At 41.6% G+C, this 21,760-nt stretch overlaps 1 protein-coding gene across 1 annotated transcript in view; it reads left to right on the top strand.

Moving 5' to 3' along the window:
* Positions 1 to 17,879: 17,879 nt before the first annotated feature.
* BCAS1 (brain enriched myelin associated protein 1) overlaps positions 17,880 to 21,760 on the top strand; it is a 100,813-nt gene continuing 96,932 nt past the window's right edge. The window contains exon 1 of the mRNA XM_050918240.1: positions 17,880 to 18,055. The gene's annotated coding sequence lies outside the window, so the exon portion shown is untranslated. The remainder of the gene's footprint in view (positions 18,056 to 21,760) is intronic.

The following is a 21,760-nucleotide window of genomic DNA, read 5'->3' as shown; positions in this document are numbered from 1 at the left end:
ACTACTGTTCCTAGTTTAAACCAGCTGAGGAGACAAAACTCTTTCCCAAGAGGGCTGGGGATATCCCTGGACTAGTCTGAAAACATACTCAGAAGTCAGCTACAGAGAGTAGAAAGCCAGAGTATCCCATCTCCAATTGCCAAAAAAAAAAAAAAAAAAGGCCCCTTGCTTACTGCAGGCTGCCACAGGTGAGAAAAGGCACAAATATTTTTGTAGTAGGGCAGAGGCTTTCTTGTCTGGCAATAGTTGCAGGACAGGAATGTTAGAAGAAGAGTTGTAGAACACTTGTCCTGAGGCTCAAACACTTGCCTGCTTCTAGGATTCATTACAAACCTTAATTAAGGCCAGGTTAGACGAGTTTCAGGTAAGTGTAGGCCAGGTGTCCACTATACATAGGCCAAGCTTCAAGGTAACATACATAAGCCAATTTTCCAGCTACCCTAGATTGCATTTCTAATAATCCTGGGGCTGAGTTTCAGGCAACCTGGGGCAAAGCTTGACGTTAGCCTGTAGCTAACTGATAGCTTCAGGTGAAAAACTGCAAAACTATGCTTTTGGACTGATTCCAAGAAAAACTCAGTACTTTCGGCTGAATTTCTCTTGAGGTTTTCAGTTCTTTCTAATCTGAATTACATAAACTAACTCTCCAAAAAACTTATACAAAGGTCAACATTCTGAACTGCAAATGAAACTAAACATGTTTTGATGGCTCTATTCAAAAGCCTTTCCTGTAGAGTCAGATGCATGGGCTAAGCATAGTTCGAAAGTCCATTTGCACAGAATAAAGTCAGTTTACTCCACTATTTGCAGTTTAATAGCGCTATAGTTACTAGAACTGAGTGAATAGGTAAGCAAAACAAAAAAAACCTCCACAGATTCATAAGTGACAGAATAGCATTTTCTCAGGATATTATACTGTACTTTTGATGGAAATACTATGGAAGCAAAGGTAGAATGTTAATGTGTTCCTTTGCCTGTCAATATATAGAACGTTCTTACAGTTCAGTTATCAAAGGCGCAATCTGAATTCTCAGAACAACCAAAACATAGGAACATAAGAATTGCTGTAGTGGATCAGACATATGGTTCATCGAGTCCAATGTCCTGTTTCAAATATTGGTCAGTAACAGATTCTTCAGAGGAAGGTTCAAAAAACCTTGCATTAGGTAGACGTGGGATAATGTGTTCCTCACATTGTCTCCTCCTAATCCTTAGCTGAAAATTGTTTTAAACCCCGAAGCCTGAGGTTTAATTGGTTAAAAATTGGTTAACAAGAATATCCAGAGTTACAATAGTTAGTTATCCATATAGATGTCCAGTGCCTATTGGAATATTGCTAAATTATTGGCCTCAATGGAATCATGGTTCAGGCTATGTTTGTGTGATGGGTGCTATCTTGGCCAACTGGGTTTTGAAACAAGGAACCTCCAGAACTAAAAGCACAGTATGAGCTAAAACACCCTAGCTGGGTCCCTAACAGACTGATAACATCACTGGATTGGGCACCCCCTGACCAGTGGGTTACACTTGCCTTAGGGTGTGATTGCAGTTCAGGTAGACATATCTGCACTAGATGTATCCATACTAACATGGCTAAAAATAGCACTGTAGATGCAGCAGTGTGGGCTTTGATGTGGGCTTACACACCTATTGGGGACCCTGGGTATGTACTAGTATTGCTAGCTCATGCTGAAGCCTGTGCCTCTCCATCTACATCTCTATTTTTAGCAGCCAGCATGGGCATATCTACCTAAGCTGCAATCACCTTGGATTGCAATGAAGACATACACTTTGTCAAAACCTGTAACAGTGTACTTAGACTCATTGAAGATGACTGTTGGAAGGGACCTCAGGAGGTCATCTAGTCCAATCCCCTGCTCAAAGCAGGACCAACACCAACTAAATCATCCCAGTCAGGGCTTTGTCAAGCCGGACTTTCAAAATCTCTAAGGATGGAGATTCCACTACCTCTCTAGGTAACCCATTCCAGTGCTTCGTTGCCCTTCTAGTAAAATAGTGTTTCTTAATATCCAAGCTAGACCTTCCACACTGCAACTTGAGGTCATTGCTTCTTGTTCTGTCATCTGCCACCACTGAGAACTGCTGAGCTCCATCCTCTTTGGAACCCCCTTTCAGATAGTTGAAGGCTGCTATCAAATCCCCCCTCACTCTTCTCTTCTGCAGACTAAATAACCCCAGTTCCCTCAGCCTCTCCTCATAAGTCATGTGCCCCAGCTCCCTAATCATTTTGATTGCCCTCTGCTTGACTCTCTCCAATTTGTCCACATCCCTTCTGTAGTGGGGAGGACCAAAACTGGACACAATACTCCAGGTGTGGCCTCACCAATGCCAAATAGAGAGGAATAATCACTTCCCTCTATCTGCTGCCAGTGCTCCTACTCATACAGCCCAATATGCTGTTGGCCTTCTTGGCAACAAAGGCACACTTCTATAATCCAAGAGCTCAGAGCACTTCACAAACATTAGCTATGAAGGAAGTCTCACACCTTACTATAGCCCAGGGATCAGCAACCTTTCAGAAGTGGTGTTTGAGTCTTCATTTATTCATTCTAATTTAAGGTTTCACGTGCTGGTAATACATGTTAACGTTTTTAGAAGGTCTCTTTCTATAAGTCTATAATATGTAACCAAACTATTGTTGTATGTAAACTAAATAAGGATTTTAAAATGTTTAAGAAGCTTCATTTAAAATTAAATTAAAATGCAGAGCCCTCCGGATCGGTGGCCAGGACCAGCGTGAGTACCACTGAACATCAGCTCACGTGCCGCCTTCGGCACATGTGCCATAGGTTGCCTACCCTTGCTATTGCCAGTTACCAATGGAGGCTAGGAGCAGAAAGTATAATAATTGACTTGGCCAGAGTCATACTCTTAAAAGCTAAGAGAAAGCTTTCTCCTTCCAGCCATCTGACCCATTGATTTTGTAGCTAATGAGGCACACATTTTCCCAGTTCCATTTGCAGAATCCTCATAAGTGACAGTTCATAAAGGGGCTGCCAAATGAAAGGCCTCTGTTGATTTATTAGTACATTTACTGTAAGTGCAAACCAATGCAAGAGGTATGGGGAATTGTTATCACAAAAATGGTATTTCTGGCTGAACAGCCCTTGTAGTAATATACAGGGTGTTCCTTCCTCCCACAGAATGTTTGTTTAGCATCTGTGTTGTAGGGCATGGGTCCAGACACAAGGATGAGCAGAAACAACCAAAATTATATGTGTATATACACAGAGTGTGGATGTCATAGTATTCTGTCCAAACAGCACTCTGTCTTGAGTTTATGTGCCTGACGCTTGGGGGAGAGAGTGGGGGGTATGCACACACAATCATTAACCTAGTTGGGGGTGAAAATTTTCAAAAATGGAGAGTACCTTGCTTAAATGCATGTGGAAGGATTATCTCTATTCATGAGATGCTGAATGTTGCCCAAGGTCCCATAGTGAGTCTGGCAGAGTTGTGAAAAGAATGCAGGATTCCTGATAGTCTCCCATTCCAATGCCCTATTCACTGGATCTGAGGGCATGCCCACTGCCTGAGGGCATGTTGTACATTTTCTAGATCTAGGGGATATATTTGACTTTCCAAAGAAGTAGAGAGAGACCTGAGTTCCCAAATTCAGACACATATCAGGGGGTTGAATTCTGAACCCCAAAGTTCAGGCGTGTTCTGGATCACTGGATTAGATACAGCCCCTTATACAGATCAGGGGCAGCACTGAAATTCAAATCTGAATCTGAGTTCAGATACCAGCCTTCCCAAGTGTCAGGGTGTTCAAATCCAGGGTCTTCGTTTAGGTCTGTCTCTACAACACTATTTTTGGTTCAGAAATTCTTACTAGGCCACCAGTGCACATAAAATTAATGATTCAGCACTGCCATCTTCTGACTGGTTGCATAGTGACAATAATTCTGAACTCTCTCATGGTTCACACAAGGTATGACACAGAACAATAATCTGCTTGCCAGAATCTCCTTTGCCATCCCATCTCCCTTCTCTTGCAATCATATTAAAGAAAAACATTTCCACTGGGGTGCTTCAGTCCCCATTTTCACTTTTTAAGTGGTAAGGCTTAAACGTCTTTTAACTCACTCATTTTTTCCAGGATCTTATTCATTTGAGACTTACTCAGCCTGAGACCCAGATAAAACTTTTGATTATAGGCCTTCCAGATAAAACCTATAGAGTTAGCTAACCTTTTTCTACAAGCCCAACAATGACTTTAGTTATAGAAACCTAAGTTGTGTATTTTCACCATTTAATAACAAAGTTGCTCCTCAAATCTCTTTTAAAAATGCTGTTTATTATTTGTAATGAACTAGTACCCATTGTGCTAACCACTGTACAAACAGGACCAAAAAACTGTCTTTGCTCCAAACAGTTTATAATCTAACTATAAAACAAAAGATAGGTGGATGTGACAGACAGGGGAGCACAAAGTAACCGTGTGACCATAGACATTTTGTCAATATAAAACACGACACACCTAGGTGTGACAGGATATATTAGCCTAGTTGGCAGGGAGAAAGATAACATTCACATTATTGCTGGCCCTAAATGGAGGCATTGCTAATGTACAGAGTATTTAGTGAAATGGAGTTGGGTCCAGCTTAAATGAGTTAACTAATACCTTAACGAGGTAGGTGTTCTTGGGAGTTTGGTAGCTAATGTGTTCTTTTCTAGACACTAGAATCTTCCTAGCAGTAGAGAATGTATTTTTTTCTTGCCTATTTGTTAGGGCAACCGTTTTTCATTTGCGGACCCCTAACATTTTTCAAATGGAAGTGCAGACCCATTTGGAAATCTTAGAAAGTCTGCGGACTCCCAGGAGCCTGTGGGTCACAGGTTGAAATCCACTGCGTTAGCGTGAACTTTGGGGGAAGTGGTGGAAGCCCATTACTCAGACATTTAAGTCTAACTGGGTAAATCAGGTAGTTATTACCAGAGGTACCCATAGCAATGATGACTCATTGTGCTGGGTTCTGTACACACACACATGAAAAGAGACATTTCCTGCCCCAAAGAGCTTAGAACAAGACTCTGAGTGTATCAAACAAGATGTTAATAGTGGTAATGAGATTAAACCACACCATGTTAGAATAGTTAGGTGTGATTTACTTCTCTACTGAGGTAGAGAAGTTAGATGACATTTTCAAGGCCACACAGGAAGTTGGTGGCAGAGGTAGATTAGAATTCAAACTCCTCATTTCCAACAGTGGTCCCAGCCCAACACACATTTATACATGGGAGTAGTCTCATTCACTTCAGTGGGAATACTCTCTAATGTTAAAACATAGGCATAAGTTTTTGTACTATTGGGACCATTGTCCTCAGTTTTCCTCCAGACCATGCTGACTGAAATGTGTATTTTAGAATGTCCATCCCTAATCTTGTATTGAAGTTTGCTGGAGTAAGAGTGTATCACTATATCACTGAGGCCATCCCTTAAACAAGAGGTAAAATCTTGGCCCCATTGAACTCTGTGGAGATAGGATTTTACCCAAGCTGTGAATCTGTGGGGTGAGAAGTTTAATTTAAGAGTGGGGGTGCAAAACATGCTTCATTACATTCAGAAAATGGTAATTGTGAAAACTCACCTTCCTCTGAACAAGTAGTTATAAAGACACAAAGAAACTTTTTTTTCCTTTTAAAAATGCTAGTAAGCAGTATTATTGTTTCTAAGCAGTTAAATCTTTGCCTATCCTCAATTTGCTGATATAAGCATTTAAGCTCAGATTGATAGACATGCTCACCAGTGGGTAGAGGGATGTGCTCTCCTAAGCATAAACTTGCTGATTCATTAGCTTTTTCTGGAATAAATGGTGTTTGCAGACCCAGGTATTCAAGCCACTTCCTATTATTGGGAGTGTCTACTGCCAAGGGAGCCTGGATTTGTGTGGATTTCATTACAATATTTAAAACCCTGTTTCACGCTTGTAACCGTTAAGTGACTGTAATAATGCATCTCATTTTCAGTCCAGTGCAGCCAACAAGTGTCTAGAAGGAAGCAGCTGTGACTATGTTACAAAAGTATTTTGCTGTAATTTGGGATGTGTCAATGCTTCAGTTACACCTAATATAATTGCTGGGGTTTAAATTCATTCAGTACTAAAATATTTGGGGGTATCTACAGAACGCGTTCAATCCAAGCCATAACTGAGGTCAGCTGTATAATGTGTTTTTCTACCTCCAGTCTGTACATCTATAATGCACTCAGTTTGGGGCATTCTTGAAGACAGAGTGCACCTAAGAAGGCTAATGTGAGCCTATAACTCCCATGTTCTCTGCTCTTTACCCAATCCACATTCACTTCTATGTGCTAATCGAGGTGTGGGTTACCTAGCTGATTTGGGACCCAGGTTTCACTGACAGCACCTCCCCAGGGCTCTGGATAAGCAGTCACAATCAGCTGGATTGCCGTAGCTGTATGTCTTCAGAGTTGAACTCTTGGGGAAATATATAGCATTGGGATGCATGTCAGTGGTGAGGCCGGACTTTAGGGTCTGGGAGTTATACTACAACAAGCAAAGCTCTGGGGTAGGAGAGAATTTGCTCTTAATCACTCAGCTAGATTTTTAAAGGTATTTAGGCACCTGTGCATGCCTAGGTGTTTTTGAAAATCCCACTAGGCATTTATCTGCATCTCTAGGTACCTACATTTCTTTAAAAATCTGGCCCTCATTTCCTCTGTAGCAGATAACCGTGCTCTTTTCTCCTACCTTTCTCTATTTATATTGTTCTTGGCAGGCAGATAGTCTCTTACTGTATGCATGTACAGTGCCTTGCACAATGAGAGGGAGTACTGACCAATTTCTGTAGGTGCCACTGTCATACAAATGGCTTTGCTGAAATGGGAAAACTCACTCTCCAGCATCCATGTCTTCAGTGGAGGGCGGTGTTGCAGGAGGCCCATGTTACAGTACAGGCAGCACATTATTGGTGTAGATGGTGAGGGAGAAAATGACTGGGGCCCAGATCCTCAAAGATAGTTTGGTGTTGCTCTGCTCGTGTTGTCTGCCTCCTAGTGGAATCTTCGGCCCTAAGCTAGATGCCCAGGCTCCCCATGAGAGCATAGGGAGAGTTAGGTGCGTAAGAAAGAGATCCTTAGATGGCAGCAATCTAAGCTAGCCATAAATGAAAAGCTGAGGAGAGGGGCTTAGGTGCCTAAGCTGCTGACCCTGGTGTGCCCAGCTGACAGGCCAGAGATAGGCATTCCCTCTCTACTGAGGCTCCTTAGCTACAGCCCCCCTCCGGAATTAGTCACCTAATCTAGGTGAGCTGCTGAGGTGCCCATTTCCAAAAGTATTGTGGCCACATTGGCTCACACTAGCCACCCAAATATATACCCTGTGGGTTGGGAGGGTCTATCTGTGCTGGCAGGCACTGGCCCAGCTGCTACATACATATACCCTATCTCCACACTCAGTACTCTCTCCCCCTTGCTGTGTTTGTCTGTGCCCCAGGCTGTCTTTTGTGCAGGTGTTGTGGCCTGTATCCAACCCTCCTGCGGTGGGGTCTGACAAGTATCCGATTCTAGGCATGTTTGGAGCATGCCCACCAGATCATGCTCAGCTGGTAAGATAGCTTTCCCACATCTAGGCTGAGATGCCACTAGAGAGACTCCCACACTTTGGTGTGAGCTAGAGCTCTGAGTTGCTTGTTAGCTGAGGGTGGTGTCAGGGCTTAGGTGGCTCTGCACATACCTATAAACAGAAATGTAGACACTTAAGGGACTTGGGTGCCTTCAGGGTTACATGGCACCTGAGTGCTGGTTCTGAAAATATTAGTGGTGCCTAAATGGTGGACATAAGACCCTAGAGAGACAGATTGGCACCTAAATACCTTTGGGAATTTGGGCTTGAATCTCTGAGGCATATCACCAGCCCATAGGTGGGGCTTGATCAGAATTTCTCTTTACTTCAGCTCTGACTCATGGGTGTATCCAGTTGGTTTTGTGGGAGTGGAAAGTTTTGCTGTCTGTGGAATCAATAAAGAAAAGGCTTTTCACTTGAGAAATTACCACCCTTGATGCTATCTATCCTAAAAGAAAATGGGACTGGAGGCTCTTCCTGTGTTAGTTTAAGTATAAGTATCCAGGATATAATAGTAGAGGGTAGTAGGTAGGATCAAGGACCCTCTTGGGTTGTGAAGCTTTCTGACTTTCAGTGTTGCTGTTTCAACACAATCACCACAAGAAACAGGACCAAACATATGGAAACCTTGGTAATGCCATTTCACTCAGGCTTCAATATCATACATGATAAATTCTGGCTCTTCCAGACAGGTTGCCAAAAGGATAGTGTGTAAAATGAAAAATTAAATTAGCTCCTGTCCAAAACAGAAACTTCAACTGCTCGTTTGTGGCACAGTAACCCAGTAAGTACAGAGAAGATAAGGTTTAGACAACCCAGGTAAAATGAAGGAAAGAGAAAAGCTATGAGGTTCTTAGTTTTCAGAAAATACAACCGGCTGTGCTGCATTAGAAAAGATCCGGTGAATAACATTGCAGCATCAAATCCAGCTGCAGTTCTCCCCTGGACTATATTGATATTCAGTCAGCATTTGAATTGAAACAACTACTGCTATGCTGAAGGAGAGAGATTCAGCTTCAAAGCACAACATTTGACACTTGACTCATCATCTCAGTGCAAAAAGTCATTTCAGTGAATTTCATTTAAAAGCTAAATCTGTAGGCCAGGAGACTGTTTTTGTTTTTGTTTCTACTAGCTTTGCAAAGCTCTAGTTCAACTGTCAGTTTAGGTCAGAAATGAAAATCAGCTTGGTAGCTTTTTTCATCTCTGCCCCAACTGGAAATTGGCCCATATTGCAAATGTATCAGTGCACCATTGAGCACAGCTCTGCATACTGTAGGACAGTGCTTCTCAAAGTGGTGGTCCACGGACCAGTGCGGGTCCAAGCCATCGGCTGCCGGTCTGCGGCGAGTTTCCTCATAAGAGCTTTGAATAAGATAACAACATGTCACTGGTCCCTGGCACATTGGGAAAAAAAATTGCCAGTCCCCCTCATCAGATAGCTTGAGAAGCACTGCTGTAGGACGCAGCAGAAATGCTGCACTGGTAGGTTAGAGCTAAGCTGTGTCAGCGCTGCGTGTGAAGTCTGTGCCAATACTGTTCCTACTGGCAGGTAGAGGTAATAGTAGCCAATGTTATTACCTCACAGCCCTAAATACTAAAATCATTCATAAAATGTATATTAAAAAGCAATTGTATCCCCTACAAAAATGACATTTATGTCAAATATTGGTGAATTTATAGTGAGCTATAGCCATTAGGTGTGCCCTTTTGCTCATTAATTGCAATATAATCTTGGATTAATGTGAGAATATTATGGTTCCTTTTTATGTCACTTTTGTACATTGGCAAGTTTTTTTCCCCTTTTTAATTTTTTTTTTTTTTTAAAGAAAATGTCAGAGGGGAAAATAACTAAATAAAAATATATCTATGATGCATTTAAAACTGCAAAAGGGTAGAGTAAGCCTAGTCAGCTACATGTATCCTGGATTTTATACAGTACTTGTGTCATGTCCCTTGGGATGTGAAAACAACAGTTTCTGGAATTGGGAAGTCTAGCAGAAAACTTTCTCGTCCCAGTTGTAAGTCCTCCCTTATTCCTCCCAACTCACTATTTATGATTATGTCTCAATGTTGGGCCAAATCCTCAGCTGGAACAATTCAGCATAGTTCCATTGACTTCTAAGGGGTGTCAGAAATAGATAAACTAAAATCCCAAATCCTAACAATAGTAGCAAAGTTATCTTCCTGCTTATAAAGCACTTTGTATCCATTAACTGAAAAAATATTCAAGTAATCAGTAATAAAGCTTTCACCTGGCCAGTGCACTACAGCTACAGTTGTCTTGTTTGTGTATACTGTCTTGTACTTTTCATTAGCTTTAACTTACTACACCAATATTTGAAGGGAAAAAATGGTTCCAGCAGCCTTGTCCTTCAGTGACAGTTCTCCACTCTGGTAGAAGAGAGATCCATAAATTAAATAACTATAGTATCATTTGACTGTATTAGCTCACTCTGCAAAGTATTCTGTGATAGTTTGTGCAAACTGCTTTCCTGGAGATTTTCAAAGCCTTTTGTAAGCATGAACTGTTCATCACTAGATCTTTCAGAGGCAGGTAAGTATTATCCCTTTGTGTAAAATGGGGGTAATTTTACAGAAGGGGAAACAAACTGACTTGCCGAAAGCGATGCAAGAAGTTAGTTGAAAAGCCCAGGTTAGAAGTCAGGACCTTGAAGCTGATAGTCTGGTGGTGCCTGTATGCACAGAACTCTCTTAGGTGTTATGTGCTTGTAGGCAGAAGACCCAAGTTGCGGAGTTGAGAAAGTAATGCTGCTCCAATGACACCATACTCCTACATTCTTGTACATCCCATACTATACTTGCACATCCTAAACTTCACAGACCTGGTCTTTTTTCAATGTTTCTTTAGCTTGCGTGCCTATGAGCCATGCATACCAATGCAGTTATGATCTTTATAATCACCCACCCTTCTTGTTAATATTGCTGCTGCATTGCTCAATAGGAACTATTTGCCAAAAAGCTAGGTTCTCAGCAAAGTGCAGATTGATATACTGCAGCCTAGACATTAGTAAGCCATTTTTTCAGAAATTGGGTCTTTCATGTGTCATTCTGAGGGGGATGATGGAAGATGTGAAAAAGAACGCTGTCGTCATGAAGCTTCAAAAGCACTGACACCTGGTGAAAATAATTATTTGGGCTTTGCAGAAGCTGTATTAATGAAGTGAAATGTTTAACATTGTACTGTTATCGTCAGTGCATATTTGGTGGGAACATAAAATGCTCATACAGGAGAATGATTGTGGTTACAAATGCCTGTTCCACCCACTAAACAACTGTACATACAATGACTCCCTGTTTCGGTTCTGACACAGTAACCTATTATCTGTTCTGGAAGCTCCCACGTGAAGAAATAGCTGGTTTATATTTTGTAACGCTCTTTTAAAAACAGAAAAAAACTTTTTCTCCTGGGGCGGAAGAGGAAAACAACCTATTTCCCATTTAACAGGAGAAATGATTAATTCTTACATGAAATTGTAACATCACACTCCAAACTGTCTGTTAAAGAACATTAGCAAATGATTTTTATTTTCAGCCATGTTTCAACTGAAATATCTAGGCCAAATTGTGCTCTTACCCCCAAAGTAAACCTGAAAAGACTTCCTTGAGGTCAGTGAAGTTACTTAGATCAGTGAGATCTAAACAGTTTGGCTCTCGGTTCCCACAGAGAAATAGTGGCAGTATGGCAATAATTACTGATGAATCTGGTTTCCTAGAGCTTCCTATGCTGAAGCAACTATTCTCTGCTTTTCATTACCTATTTAAATGGCAGAATTTAAATAAAATACATCATTAACAATGATTATGGTGTCTATTAAAAAAAAATCAACTGGTTGCTGAAAGCTGAAATTCCTCTGGTTATCATCAGGGATCACTAAGCATAAAAGCTATGGCAACTTTATCCATTGCATTTCATTTGGGTATCTAGAAGACAGTCCCAGGGTGGGTTAAGTACTAAGTAAGGGACGTATGTTCAACTGACAAAATTGTCTGACCCTGGGAGTTCCCAGTCTCACTCTCCTAGCAACAATGTTACAGCTGGGAAAAAGACAGGCCATTGTTTCTTACAATATAATTTGTAGGGGTTTATCAAGTTTAGATGTAAATGTTAGCAAGGATGGTGCCTCTACCACTTCTATTGCAAGACCAGGCAACAGCCCTCAAGGTGAAAGTGTTCTTTTCCCCCCTGATATTCAGTATAAAATTTCCTAGCTTTCTTAATCCTATGGGGCCAAATCCTAATGCCTTTAGTAGGAAAAAGTCTCACAGAGATATTCAAATACCTAGGCATTAAATGTGGCGTAGAAAGACTACATAGAAGTGAGTGGGGACATTGCTGAGTGAGTTCCACTAGCTTTAGCCCACTATGACTAGTGATGCCTCCTTATTCACCCCTTTTTTTCCTTTAGCCCTACACTCCAGTCAGATACTTGTAGATAGTGACACTGGAATCACCTAATATGTAAGTAAAGCTGCTCAGGAATTTTTTGATGATTTTTTAATTGAAATACCAAAACTTTTCTTGGGAATATATGTTTGAATAAACTCTCAGAGAGAAGGTTTCTCACGTCCAGGAGAGAATCCCTGGTCTAAGAGAGTGACCCACCCCCAGAATAGTCAATAGCCCAGTGACCAGGACATTCAACTTAAACCTGGCTCTCCCACATTCCTAGTATGTGCTCTGATCACTGAGTTAGAGAGACATTTTCTGTATAAGTAATTAAATATTCATTGGTCCAGAGAGATTTGCTCCATATCCCTGTGGCTAGAGCACTGACATGGGATGTGGGGGATCCAGATTCAAGTTGAGTGCTCTAACCACAGGGCTATTAATTATTCTGGGGCTGTCTCTTTCATATCTTCTTGTGGAAAAATTCCAAATGGGGTTGGTTTCATTCCAACAGGAAAGAGTACAAATTTTGTAACTTCAACTTTTTGTGAAACAGAATTATTGTCCTCTTGCCGGACTATTTGTAACTATATCAGATTCATCCCAGTTAAGTTACTCTTGAGGAGTTTTGGGAATTTTAACTGGTTTTCTCGAGATGCGCCTAAAGGTGTCAGAAATGCCTACAGATTGCCCCATTCAAGCATCTTGGGTGATAATGCACTTGAACTCAGTGAACCTGGAATTTTTCATTGTGGAAATCTTTTTATTTTGTAATGCCCATTAGTAATTGTGAATTAAACAAGCATCAGTAGGGAGCTGACTCAGACTTCATAGCTGAACTCATGAGTCATGCCACAATAAACTTAGAGATCTATCAAGGGACCAACGAATGTTGATTCTTCTCTCAATTCACGGTCAGTGACTTTGCTTAGAGAAGATGGAAGGCTTTCAGCACCACAGGATCCTGTCCTTTGGGGTCCCTATGCAGATTGGAAAACACAAGGGTTAACTCAACCTTAGCCCTACTGACAGAAGGGGAGAAGGTGAGATGCTCATGACCCCAGCCTATCCCTCTGCCAGTTGGACTGAAGGGAGAAGGACAATTTATAGCCCGTGTTGCACTTTGGTTGAAATAAGCCATTAGTCAATAAGGATTAAACTGAATCACAGCTCCACCTTGTTTTTCTCCACCATTCTCCCCTGGATTCCTTACTTAGCTCCCCCTAGTGTTGGTATGTATGTATTGTTACCTACTTACTCTTGTTCATTCAATCAGCTTTAAATAGAATAGCCTGTTAACAATTCCTACCCCCATACCAAATCAATGGGCCAGCCCTGTTACAGGATCACAGACAATTCAGGCAACAAAATGGGTGCACAAATGGACTAACTTTTTAAACCTCTTTTCAGTTATAAACATTTGGTTTCTGCCTCCGTAAATTTTGGCCCTGAATAAATGAAAATGACTAGGTAGTTGATTAAAGGTCCAGCACCCTTTTACAATGTAACAGGAAGGTTTATGAAGCTGTCAGATGCACAAGTTTGAGCTGCTCTGGGAAGCACCTCCTAGACAAGATATCAATAGCGACAGTCTTATTAAAAATTCCAAATAGAAAATACAGCACTTTTGATTGCTGGGAGATAATTGAAGCTATTGTGCCAGGACAGTACACAGTTTCCTTTCCTCAAGATGGAATTCTCTCTGGCACTTACCTTCCTCCCCCCAGACCCTCTATTGAGGGTAAATAACTGAATAATTAGGAGCATTGTGCAGGAACCACTATCAAAACCAGGATAATAGACTAGATGGGCCATTGGTATGTACTGGATATCAGCTCCTATCTCTTTCAGTGTATGAATATTTAGAATATCTTTGAATTGGATATAAAAGGGACAATAAAAGTGGTACTGAAATATTTCTCAGAAGCAGCTATGGTCTGGCAGTGGGTAATGGTATGTTAAGAGATGTCTGTGAAAAATAAAACCCTTTTAACAAGAATAAGAGTAGATTTTGCTCTCAATTATGCGAGTGGGAATTCCACTAATTTCATAAAGGTTGCTTTGAATTTACAAGAAGTGAATCTGGGCCCTCACCAAGGTAGATTCATCCCTGGTGTAACTTCATTGACTTCAGTGTATATAGGACCTGAGCACCTTGTAGGATTAGGATGATCTAATAGCAAGAGAAAATAAAAGATAAAAGACAGCAAGTCTGAAAAATTGGGATGAGGGTGAAGGGTAATGGATGGCTATATAAGAAAGAGCCCTGAATACCGGGAGTCTCCCTATAAAATTGGGACATCTGGTCACCCTATGTAGGATCAGTTTGTTTGTGAACATGCTGGGAATCTGAGAGAGATCCAAACTCCATCTTCTGCTTCCAAGATGAGATGAATTCGGATTAGTTTGATAAGGGAAGCAGATTTAACCACTGCCTCATGCCGCTGATGTCTGCAGAGAAGCAGAAAATGAACAAGCATTTAGATTAAAATGTTATACGAGTTCCACCCAGATCAAACCAAATCCAGTGACACAGTGAGGAAAAATGCCTGGATAAGTAACGGTGAAAAGAAAATCCTTTGGTAAATAAAGAAAGCAAACAGCCTATAGTGTAAATACCATGGGTTAGAGGCTGAATGCGAAGAATGTCCTGCTTATTGACAAAGAGACAGGGACTGTTTTTGTCTCAGTGTGCTATACATGATGATGCAGATGACAGTCAACATTATTTTTTGGATAACATATAGTGAATTCTGAAAAAGACTGTGGTGTGGAAATCCAGGGTACTTGCTCTGCTTCACCTCAGTGCTTACTCAGACAATCTATTAACTGAGACTTGCCTGAGTCAAGACAGAGTAAAAAGTAGACTTAAAAACTAAGAAAATCATTGCAAGGTAAGATCCTAGATCCGGGTGGGAAAACTACAACCCAGGGGCCGCATCCGGCCCTCCAGACGTTTTAATTCATCCCTCAAGCTCCCGCTGGGGAGAAGGGTCTGGGGCTTGCCCTACTCTGGCGCTCCAGCCAGGGAGAGGGGTCAGGAGCTTGCCCTATTCCTTGCAGCTCCTGGAATAAGTGGCATGTCCCCCCTCTGGCTCCTATGTGTAGGGGCAGCCAGGGGGCTCCAGATTCTGCCCTTGCCCCAAGCGTTGCCCCCGCAGCTCCCATTGGCTGGGAACCATGGCCAATGGAAGCTGCAGGGAAGGCACCTGTGGACAGGGCAGTGCGCAGAACCGCCTAGCTGTGCCTCCGCATAAGAACCGGAGAAGGGACATGCCACTGCTTCTGGGAGCTGCCTGAGGTAAGCGCCACCTAGAGTCTGCACCCCTGACACCTGCCCATGCCCCAACCCCCTGCCCCAGCCCTGATCCCCCTCTGTCCCAGCCTGGAATACCCTTCCACACACTGAACACCTCATTTCTGATCCCACCCCAGAGCCCGCACCCTCTCCTGCACCCCAACTCCCAATTTTGTGAGCATTCATGGCCTGCCATACAATTTCCATACCTGGATGTAGCCTTTAGGCCAAAAGGTTTGCCCACTCCTGTCCTAGATTTTAAATCAGGGAATAAATGTTAGTGTTGCTCAGAAATTTTCTGACAACATTTTTCCATCACACTGCCAATTTGCCAAAAGCAAAACACTTTGTGGAAATGTCAATTTTGATGTGTTTTTTCCCCCATTTTAGAAAAAAAATCATGAACTATTTTAATATCAAAACATTCAGTTTCAACATTTTTGGAACAGAAGTTTTGTTTTTCATTTCAAAACAGCTTTTTTTGTTTAAAAAATTTGTATTATAAAAATGACACATGTCCAAGTGGAGCAAAGCATTTTAATTTTATTGGAAAAAACATTTCATTTTTTTCCCAGAATTGTTTTATGGGAAATGTCAAAATGTTTGTCTTCATTCTGTTTCAGAACAGAGAAAACAAATCCAACTTGTGGCATTTCTCCCAGAACGGACAATATGCTTCCTTCTCAACTTAATAAATGTTAAGTTATACCTAGTGGCTCTTTGATAATATAGGGCAAGTACAGAGAGCCATACAGCACATGCTAATTGAAAATTTTCAGTTATAATCATAGACTTTAAGATCAGAAGGGACCATTATGATGATCTAGTCTGACCTCCTGCACAAAGCAGGCCACAGAATCTCTCCCACCCTCTCCTGTATCAAACCTACGTCTGAACCATTGAAGTCCTCAAATCATGCTTTAAAGACTTCAAGATGCAGAGAATCTTCCAGCAAGTGACCCGTGCCCCACACTGCAGAGTAATGCGAAAACCCCCCAGGATCTCTGGGGGTTCAAGCTTCCCAGCTAGGTTTCATAAGTAGCCAGGTTCCTGGTCTAATGGTCATCCTACTAAAGCCAATGGAGACCAAGTGAAACAAACAGAGATTGACAGGTTATAATGGATGTAACTAGAATTTGGCAGTTGGTTTATACTGTAACTCTGTATTCAATTTACCATTCACTTTTGAATAAGCAGTTTCCAAATTGCTGTCCAGTGAAAACCTTTCTTTTGACACAACAATCAAATTATGCTCTCTATAGGGTTGTAAACCCAGGGTGCACAGTGTTATTTGGGCAAATAGCTTAGTAAGGTTATAAAAAGCTTTAAAAAATTGTTGTTTTTTAATAAAAACAGCACCTGAAGTGACATTAGCTGTGGTGAAATGACAATCCGAATGCTTCATTGTATGGGTTGATCACCAGCAGGGATCAGGATGTGTTCCTATCCACTCCCATAGACCTGGGCCAAGGGTATATTACACAGTTATGTGCGATTTTTACTTGTGTGGTTTTCTGGTGGATGAAGCCTCTGGCATTGACACTCTTGGGGACAGCATACCAGAGAAGTTAAACCAGGGGTCTCTTCTTGTATCAAGAATAATAATAAAAGGGAAATGAGCAAGAAGGGACATGGAAAGAAATGTATGTCATGCATTAGCTTTCTAATTCAGCTGAGTTCTGAAATCGGGTATTGCACAGACACTGCAGTGCTAGAAGCAAGCTGATTAATAGAGTTGAACACTTGAAATTGATAGGTTATCTGTGCCATCCTGACAGAGCTGCAGAGGGAGTGTGAAAGAGAACCTCTGGGAATGCTCCCCCATGATACTCCAGTAATAACTTAAAATAATTTTCACATTGTATGTCACACCACTACTTTTTGAAGAACCATCCAGCTCCTGGTTTTATACTGTTGCTTAAGTGAAGCAACATGGTTTAATACTCTATGTGTGGGGCCAAGAAACTGAAACCTCTGAGTTCTAATCTCAGCTCTGAAATTGTTTTGCTGTGTGTCCTTGTGTGAATCTTTTCACTCCTGGGTGTTCCACTTTCCCCATCTGTAAAACAGGAAATACTTATTTTGTATTGTGGGAGTACCACAGAGCCTCAGTCATGCTCCTGTACTCCATTGTGCTCAGCCCTGTACAAACCCAGAACAAAAAGACAGTCCCTGTCCAAAAGTCTTTGTATGAAAAGGAATACTTACCTAAGAGCATCATCAGGATTAAATAGTTAATATTTCACAACGCTCTAAATTGCTAAATATGATTGCACTTTCCAGATGGAAATTTAAGATCCATCTCATCTACCCTGAACAGAAAAGCAGTGAATAATTTTCACTTGCCCTATTTTGCCAATGTGAGGGAGAATTGTGCTTTTTTAAACAGTGTTCAGCAAACAGTTGTTATTCCCAGAAGGAGAGAGAATTTATTGTTGCTGGGACAGCCCAGTGTAAGAACTCATCAGGGGAAAAAATGAAGCAAATGGATGTAACTGAACAGGTTTGCGTGTCCCTAAAGTCCAGGAACAGAAAATAGTTTGACAGGGCTGGTGGAGTAGCGCACTCCACCCCTCTGTATATTTGCACCTAGTGTTAGTGAACATTCTGACAGCAGATTACTAAAGGCACAAGCCACTCCTGGCAGCTGTTTGCTAAGGGACTGCAGCACCTCCACCTGAACAGCTCCAGGTTGGCTCAGTGGTCGTGGGACTCTTTGACAAGAACCTGTACAAGGTAACTTACACTGTTATGATTTCTCCTGTATCTTGGGCTGTGCTGTTGTTTTCATAGTGTACCATTTTTACCCCAGGATTCAGCCTAGATCTGTCTGTTCTCACGTGAACTTCTGCCAAGTATGCAGCTGCAAAGAAAGCTGTGTGTTGGCTTGTTTATTCTTCAACGTGGCTGTGGCTGGTGTACGTTTTTTTATTTCTGTGTATCAGCATTTTCTACCTGATGCTTAATGCAAATTGACAGAAAGACAAAAGGAAACAGACTTCCCAAGAGAGATTCTTACCAAATTGCATGGGACTATTAAACCCTTCTTCATACTTGTTGATTTGTCATTTCCCTGGTAAGATTTGCCATGAGAGCCTGAGGTGTGACTGTAAATGCCAGTCTTAGCTAGTTTACCGTTCTCGTTTGATTAATGCATGTCTTGCAATGCACTCCTGTTTTGTAAAGATTGAATGTGAAACCTTAAGAACTTTAATTTTGCACTTTCTGAAGTTGTTGTTTGAATTGTTCTAGGGTGGTTCCTGTTTGTTCAGAGTGAGTAACTTCACTCCTCCCTTGTCCCCTCCCATCCCTTCCGTTCCCTGTAAGGTGGATAAACTCTCCTTCCTTAGCTGAAGTTCAAGAGTCCTGTTTCCCTTCCCCCCTTAGAACCCAACTCCTGTCCCAGATATCTTCTGCAAAGGGTGACTGAGAGCTGGATGACTTCTGTGAAGATAGGAGGGGGGTTTCTGAAGCCCCTGCCCCAGCCCTAGTCTTTCCTTGGTTGCATATGACTCAGATCAGCAGAAAAACTTGCTGTTCCTTAGGCACAGAACATAATTAAAAAAGAGAACTGAGCCTGATTGATTGTAAAGAGATTTTAAGCAAAACATATGGGTTGCTTCACTGCTGTATTAACTGAATGCCTGGCTCACTGTGTACTTTCCTGTATTATGGAATGCTATATGATGCAGCTTGCTGTAATAATCTTAGATTGGTCAATAAAGGGCATTTATTTAGAGGGTCAGTTTCAGACTGGTTTCACATAGCATGGGCAAGAGATCACTTTTTATTTATTGCTTTCTCAATCTTTACTTTGCAAAACCACATATACACACAGCAGAACCAAACCTATGATTTTTGGATGGTGGGGGAAGGGAGGGTGATATTCACCCTTACATAGAGAGCCACACAAGGACTGAATTTCTCCCTTGTGGAAAATGCTATGGTTAAAAGAAAAAAAGATATTTCTTTTGGGATTTCTTTTCCTTGTTCCCAGTAGAAGAGGTGAAAAACAGTTCAGAAGAGGAACTGTTTATGAGTTGTGTCTGACTTGGATGTTAATAGCGTGCTTTCCTTTTAAATCCGGTTTGACTACATTCCTATCCTCCAGGTTTGATTGATCCTCCTGCAAGGCTACAGTTGCAACTTGATATAAAAATCTGTATCCTCTTAAAAGAAACCTCCAGTCTGATGGCAAATTTACCTTTATACTCCCTCCACAGTATGGCAAGGACTTTATTCTACAACTTTATTCCCATGATGGTGTGTGTCTCTACAAAAAATCAACAGTCACCCCCACAACAACCTAGGTCTGGGAGAAGTTTGCTAGCAAATCTCATGTGGAACCATGCTTTGCCTGCATGCCTGTATCTAAAAGGTGCAAGCTCTTTGGGGCAGGGACTATCTTTTTGTTCTGTATTTGTACAGTACCTAGCACAACGTGGTCCTAGTCCATGACTGGAGGGTCTTAGGTGCTACCACAGTAGAAATAACTATAATATATAATAAATAGAAAGTGATGCACCTGTAAAATGTGAAATCTGATTGAAGACATGAGGAGAACCCAACTGGGAGCTCTGAGAGAAAAAGTGTCCATAGTTAGAGAACAGCTCTCAGACAGCGACTGACAAGATCAGATTCTGCTTAAAAGAAAACTTACAGATAATCATAGAAGTTAAAGTAAAGTTCATCTGCGGGTTCAGGCATTCAGTTAGTTCAGCACCAAAACCTCGCCTATACTCTGCCTAAAGTCCCTGACTAGTACTGAGCACTTTCAATTCACTTAAATCACTGTGAATTGCAGCTGCTCAGCACCTTTGAAAGTCATGCATTTAGATGACTCTTTTATGTAGGTGTCTAAATGGATTCTGGAGCCTATCTTTAGGCAACCCAAGTTAAAAAACACTGGTCTAAGTAAGTTTGCTGGTGCTGAAAGGAGCTGGCATGACAGCCTTGGAGAGTAAAGTCCGGAGAACAAATATAGCAAAGAATGCAGCCGTGCACACATCCTCCACCCAGCAACCCATCAAATCACCATACCACTGGGCTGGAGAAAGAGGGGTTCCACTTTAATGTCTTTATTTGGGATTGTACTGTGATTTTAGGTAATGTGCTGCAATACCAGACTGGCCCAACTGCTTATTACATGGTGTTCAGCAGACAGGCTCAGCCTATCCTGAGGGAAGCAAGTATTCATAATGCTCCTAATTGCCATTATGAGGTTTTCCCTCTTAGGCACATGTAAACTAGTGTGTGCATTTTCATGCCTAATTTGTGCATTTACTGAAATTGCATGTGCAAATAACTTATTTGCATGCACAAATGGCCGCTTGGACTGCTAACCAGCCAAGTCGGTAGTCAGTCACGGTTTGCACCAATCACCTGTGCACATATTATGCACTCACATTTTGTTAATGGAGCTGGGGGCTCTTTTGCTAACCAGCCTTAAGAATGAGAGGGTCTGCCTTAAACTGAGTTCTGTATCTGTCATCTGAGCTGAAATAGCCTCCTGGGAAGATGTTATCCATTCTGACTAGATGTGTGCAAAAAGATCCTGCCAAACAAGCGCTTTCCTTGGGAAATAGGTTAGGAGAAGAGAAATGGTACCTAAATGGGGCCCTGAGCCTAGTCGCCCTGCACCTGGAGAAATTCAGCTTTGGTTTGAATTGCATAGCTGACTTAACTATTTTGATAATAGACCTAACCAACCTCCTGGAGGCAATTTACCCTGCCAGGTGATGGAAATATTTGGATATCTGAAAAAATACAGCAGCTCTTTGTGAAACCTTAAGTTTGACAAAATGCATGTTGGGGCCGTAGCATCTTCTGAGGCTGGCAACCTAGTTGTATGCTACTGTTTGGCAATCTAGAGTGAAGTCAGTGGGCAGTATGTATGCTTGCAAAGGCTTCAAAGCTGGACAAGTAGGTTTGCTATGATGAACAAAAGTCCTAAAAATGGGAGCTCTGGATGCTGAGCACTTCTGAGAAAAAAAACCCAAAACAACATGGCCATTTCATTTTGAAAATCTGGCTCCAAATGTGGGTGCTGAAAATCTGTCATATCAATCTTTGCTGCAGTGATATCTAAACATAATGGCAAGATTACAGGAGAGAGGCAACCACAAGTCTGTACCAGACTGTTGTGGCAAATGTAAGTGATGCTGGTTTAGCATAGTTATATGCATATGTGTTAACATAATCATTTCTACTGATGCTTAGCGTTGTCTAGAGGTGGCAGTGACCTTTCGCTTGAATATCACTTTTTCTTGAATATCAGCAACATGTATGTTTGGTTGGGAGGATGGGGGCAGGTTAAAGCAATATTGGAGAATCAGAGTCATGTCCTGACTCCAGGCAATGTCATTTTGTACCCAGATAGTAATTGCAAGAGACTCATTACTTAATTTTTTCAGTAACCACATTTCCGTTTAGATTGTAGAG

This window comes from Gopherus flavomarginatus, chromosome 11 (genome assembly GCF_025201925.1).
Source record: "Gopherus flavomarginatus isolate rGopFla2 chromosome 11, rGopFla2.mat.asm, whole genome shotgun sequence".
In the NCBI taxonomy this organism is placed as follows: Eukaryota; Metazoa; Chordata; order Testudines; family Testudinidae; genus Gopherus; species Gopherus flavomarginatus.
Note: the sequence above shows the minus strand (reverse complement) of the source record. Positions and strands in the feature narration are given on the sequence as shown.